The following is a 6,602-nucleotide window of genomic DNA, read 5'->3' as shown; positions in this document are numbered from 1 at the left end:
TATCTTAGAGTATTCATCCTCTCATAACGAGGATTAGAGATTCCTTGTTGAACATTCACTTGCCTTCATGACTAAGTGGCTTAAACCCGACTATGCCGTGGACACCCGCGGATGGAGTGACTTTGACATAATCAAAAGATCAAGTACTTAACCACAAGACAACGATGATGCCTCAGGTCAAAGGACTACTTACACTATTCCAACCATTAGAGTTACTTGCTTGACATGTGAGTAGACCTCCATGCAAGTACTCTCGTTTGATTGTGTTCAGTGAACTCATTCCCTTAATGAGCACCTACATACTTGTCTTAGTGTCACTACACGAATGGGATGAGACTTTCCATCCTTCTAATTGAAGCGAACATAGTATGTACCAGTCTATGCATTGTCAGTATCCCTCCAACAATCTTATGACTGGCAACCTTTTTGGACATGATGGTTATTGGAAGAAGGTCTCTGTAGTCTAACATCATTAGATTACTTCTTCCATCAATCCATTGTCCATGGATTCACTATTTATGACATAAATCGTTTATAGAGATAGTCCTAATTAGTATCTTTGCCATTTGATGTATAAGAATCATCCATACATCCATTCATTGTCCTGAAAGGTTTCTTCCAAAGATTGACTTTCAGGGCATATCTCCAACAAGAAGCAACCTTGAGAATAACGATGTCACCATTATACATGATTCTTAATCATGTGGTTTAGTCTCTCATTTGAGTTCAGATCATGATGAGACCTTGATTCCCTGGCTTGAGCTATCGCCCCATTAGTGTCGTAGTGCGGTACACTAGAGACACTTTCTGGTTGGAACCGAATAGAGATTTCATGAATGAACTTTCTCATCCAAACAACATTGTTGTAAGCTTCTATGTAGCAATATATTTTGCATTCACAATGGAACACACTAAAGTCATTACTTTTAATGTTTCCATCCAAATATCTCTTTAGTCATAATAAAGAGATATCTGATTATCTCTTCATTCATAATGAAGAAACATCCAATGATGGATTAGATTCATAATCTAATATATTTACGCTTCCATTACGTTACTCTAATTCTTCCCCATTCTTGAGGAATCCATCCTTTATTATTTCTCAAATACTTAAGGATTCACTTGAAAGTTGTCATGGTTCTGATCCTGGGCTTGCATTGATATCGTCTTGTACCGATCTTGGTACTACTCATATCAATATTTTTCATACAATATGAAATACATAAATCACCTTTTTGCGTATACATAAAGGATTCTATTTACGCATTATTTCTTTGGGAGTCAAAGGGTACGTTCCCTTTGAGAAGAGCTACCTCCTAGTCTTACTAGAGTTGTTCATCTGATTGAAGTTTATCATCATATGAGAAACTTCCTAGCATCTTTTGTCTATCATTAGGGCTTGATATAATCCAATTATATCCTGAAATCTATCATTATAGATTTGCATCCCATGTTTATAGACTATGTCTCCCATATACATTCTATCGTTATAGAATGTTTAAAGTCATAACTTTAACGAAGAAGTATTCTTTTCATTTCCAAAATTAATATATCATATATGTGTATATATATATTCAAATTTAGGAACATGATTAACTCCCACTAATCTTTTGTAAACCTAATAAACAAAAGATTTATTTACATCTTTATGAGAAATCAAACGATTTGATCTTTCTCTCATAAGACGCATATAACTCCCACTAGCTTGCTAAGATTCATGATGGATGGATCTCTACAACTTACATGTCTTGTGATTCATAGTTTTAGACATATATTATCAAGACTATCTTAATATTGGTTTTGGAAACCCATATTATGTCCAAACATTGAATCACCATTTAGTTGCAGCTAGCAATCTTTGAATTAATTAAAACCAAGACTACGTCAAAGATGGTTTCTTCAAAGTTAACCAATCTCTTTGATCGTAGTCACCTTAAGCTACCAATTAGCTATAAAGGTTTCATTATTTCGGGTCAAATGGTACTTTACCAATTCCTTGAGTATATGTCGTATATACACTCAATGTAGTCATAAGGATTTTCATTCTTATTTCTTTCGAATTAAGAGGTGTAACTCTATGACATAATCATAAAGTTCAAACCATTCAACTGAGACAGTTTATAAATCCTTCTCAATTACCTTGGAGCTTGTGGTATAGGAACTACGTTGTTATATTTGTTGATCACTATCTTGTCTCTCAAAGAACCCATTCTTTGAGTTCTATCCCTCGTTCATTTGCTCTATTTTAGGTAATTCCTAATGTAGGATTACAATGAACTACCCAACAAACAACATTTGTTAGTTGGTTTATAGAAGTGATATCCAAATGTTAATTTAAGGATACCCACAAGATAATTCTTTAAACAAATATTGCTTATTAGCACACAACCCCATATCTTAACATGATTAAGATTTTTCTTTCTTTCCAACTACATCCTATGGAGTCATGAAAATTTTGGAAGATCTTCTAATTGACAATCATATTGTCTTAGAAGTATATATCCTATATATGGGTAATTAATAACATCCAACGAACTAAATCTTATTCGAGTTCGTTCTTCTCTTAATGGAGAAATCCATTATCTTATGATGCTTCTTTCCTTGATATCTTTCAAGGAAATTGTTCTAAAGTGTTACCTTTCTTTGGATCAAATCTAAGGAGGTAAATACTTTAGGCGTCTTACTCATAAACTTACATTCTTGAATTCTTTGAAACCTTTCGCAAAGTATTCGGACTTGTGTTTATTCAAAATAAACGATAGTCCAACCGAGAGCGATCTTCGGTGAATGTCATACAACATGAGTAGTATTTTGTTGTGGACAAGTGCCACTAACACCTAAGTGAATTAACCTCAACAACTTTGTGATTCTTTCTTCCTTTCCAAAAGAATAAAGATTCAAACATTTTGCCTTTGTACAATTTTAACAAGAAGACATTGGATCAGGATCTAACGATCCAAAGCATCCATCTATGACCAACTCGTAATTTTTGTTTTAGAGGTATCACAACTCAGTTGGGATTAGTCACTACCTTGCATCCTTTTGGGTTTTAAGCATCGTTATATTCTAAACAGTTAATACTACCATATGATCTCTACTATAGAGATAATCAATTAGATTACAATAATCTAATCATTCATTAATAAAGAACAATGTCTTGTCAAACAAAACATTCATCCATTTCTCATACGGAATTAAGTTCCTTTATTCAAATTGGAATGTAAAGACAATCTTTGTTTTTCCATTTTCTTTGGTAGTTCATATGAGGAAGTAAGTACTACGTGCTTTCGCAGAGATCTATATTTGGTTCACGTTTCAAATGTGAAGTACTTTTTCTTCTCTCATTAATCTTCTGTTTCTTATTAGCCACACTTTTACAACGATTGTAAAACATAGTTACTAATATGGAATCAAGCATTCAAGTAGAAGAACCAACTGTTTTGAACTTTTCAAGAACAATTTACAACACCTTCGAAAGGTGTGTTCTTGACACTTGCAAGACATTTCTTGCAAATACCCTTTCCAATGTCCATCCTTTCATAAAGAAAGTTTGTTCCCTTGGAGTTATTTCGCCTTCTTCATTTGATTTCTCCTTTGACTACAATAGTCATGGTCCCTAAACTCCCACTATCTCTCTTGAAACTTATTTCAATTGTGTTATACACATCAAACAATTTGGAGAGCGTGTGGTTTTTTGTTCACTATATAGTTTAAAATAAACTTAGTGAACCATTTGGATAGGGACACAAAAGTGAAGTCCTTGCCTAGTTTCCGTCTCTAGAAGTGGAGTAACACTTCAACACTCAATGATTCAAAAACATCATAAGTCCATGTTGATGCACTATTTTTGTCAATCAACCATTATGTTCTAAACATAATTACAAACTTTCAAGAGTTGTTCAAGGCAACTCTCATTTCTTCATACAACAATTTGTAAGTGAAGAATCATGGCACATAAAGTGTCCATGCCCTTGTGCTTACTTCTCAAGTTCTTTGTTCATGTAACAAAGAAACGAGCACTAATGTTTGCATTAACTAAGGGTTGTTCAAAGCAACTCTTACTTCTTCATACAACAATTTGTAATTGAAGAACTATGACATTAAAAGTGTTGTCCTCTTTATGATAGTCTTATCTAACATGTTCTTCCAATGATATATTATCAATAGGAAGATTGCGAGGATGAGACTACTTAGCTACATATACAAGCCATTAAAGACAATCTATGGGATTGTGGTACCAAGTCAGGAAACTAAAGCATTTGGTTTTCCTTGGTCAAGTTTTGGATAGCATTCGCAAATATATTGGTAAATAGATACATAATGAATATAAATTGATTGATTTTAAGCCATTCGATTTGGGTCTTTAAATCAAATAGCATCACCCACTATTTTTGGCAAATTCCATATCCCTCATCGGAATTCGAAAGTTTTGGAGGAAACTCTTAGTAGGGTATGGGAGACTCATCATTACTAAGCCCACCTCACAATGATATGATGTTGGCTAGCATCAATAATAATGAGAAAGTACGCTTACTCATTTGCATCTCTTGCAAGTACCCATCTTATTTGGCCTCTAGAGAATGAAGCCTCACAATGATATGATGTTGGCTCCATTGCACTTAGTTAAGAGTTAAGTCATTCCCACCATGCAAGTTTGAGTAGGGGTTCAAGAACAACCTCACAATGATATGATGTTGATCATTCTCGTTGCCTACCTTCACAACATCATGTGTGCATATAGAACTCCTCTTGAGTGTAAGCACGCACTTTGTACTCCCCCATGATAAGGTGAAGTCGGTGTACGAGTCACAAACGATCGGAGCCTACCACGGTGGAAGGCCACGAAAGAGTGTTCAAAGCACTCTCACGCTTATCAACTTAATAATGGTTTGGTTGAGGGTTTTAGGTCTCATCACATATATGCATGTATTTTAATCTTATTAAAAAAATTTGGTCCTATTACAACTGTTGGTCCATGTGATTGATTTAGTAGTATATGATACTCCCACTAAGCTTGTAAAACAGTTTTTAAAGCAAGAGTATATGGTACTACTAACATAAGGTTTGCATTCATTGATGGACTATATAGTTGCCTTAGGGCCTTAGGATGACTATGAACCTTTGATTAGATCCAACACGAGCCTAGTGTTGAATCTTGGTCTAGGGATGGTGATTGATTTTAGTTACACGTTTAATCATATTAAGGCGTGTTTTTCTTATTGGTCGTTGGACCGAACTACTCCAATTTCATGCATATAAAATAAAACAAGAAAGGCGTACTTCAAAGTAAAGAAGAGCTTATGCTCTTTTACAACATTTGATCAAAACAAATTACTTTAAAGTAAAGAAGAGCTTATGCTCTTTTACAACATTTGATCATATCAAATTACAACCAAAATCTAATCTACAAATTCCCATGGTTAAAACAAATTTGAGACGGCCTTTCACATAGCTCAATTATCGTAGGCTTAGGTTTATAATCACCCTTTCTTTAATTAATTAACGCTTTAACTAATTAAACTTGAATGCAACATTTTCATTTGGTTTTTGTTTCCATAGAATTGATTTAAATGGAGCTAAATGAAATGAAAATCCAATTCTCATTTAAAGATACAAAACTAATTTGTTCTCAACTAATTTGGGCCAAATGCAATAACTCAACTTTTTGGGCTATGTTGCAAAACACAAACTTTTGAGGTCACTTTGTAAGAACACAAAAGTCCACTACTTCATGTAATTACAACTAGAACCCCAAAAATTTCATTAAATACAAAAACTTCATGAAAGGAGCAAAACAATTTGTCCTTTAGTGATTTTGGGCCTTTACGTAAAAACGTAAATTTTCAGGTCAAAGTACAAATACACAAAAGTATCAAAACTTTATGTAATTGCATAAAAGCCCTAAAAGTACCCAACTTTTAGGGTGGCCGGTTTTTGGTAGTGTGAGGGAGTGGTTTTTTGATAAAATACAAAGTCATAAAGTCATGCAAGTTGAAAAAGATGGGTGATGGGTTGGTGTGAAAAAGTAGGTATAGGCGTGTAAGGAAAAAAAAAGTACCAATCATGTACAAAAAATTCAAACACTCTATCAACATTTCAATCACCTTTTCAAATAAATGTCTTGTTCATAGAAAAGTCACACCATCCAACACAAAACAAAGACTTTATGTAATCAACCAAAAACTTTGAATCAAAAACACCAAACTTTTTGTTCTTGGTACGAACATCAAGAACATTGAAGAACACACATGAAAACTCATAAGAGCTCCATGAATGTTTTCACTCAATAAAATTCAAAATTTCACTACTCAAAAGGGGCTTAACATCCTAGGGTACTTTGGGGTTCCAAAAGTCACCTTAAAACTCTTTTAACAAGACAAACAAGAACCCAAAAATCCACCCTTTGGATTTGGCCGAATTTCCCCAAAAACATGGCACCAAATTTTAGCTCCAAAATTCATGCTCATATGAACTACATCTACAACATTTGAGATGGAAAATTTTCTAACAAAATTTACATCCAAAGAAGCAAGAATAAAGCTTGTAACAATTACAACATTCAAATCATAACCTATGAAAATACAAAACCCAAAAGGATTCAC

Source organism: Malus domestica, chromosome 13 (genome assembly GCF_042453785.1).
Source record: "Malus domestica chromosome 13, GDT2T_hap1".
NCBI lineage: Eukaryota > Viridiplantae > Streptophyta > Magnoliopsida > Rosales > Rosaceae > Malus > Malus domestica.
This window is presented reverse-complemented; position numbering follows the sequence as displayed.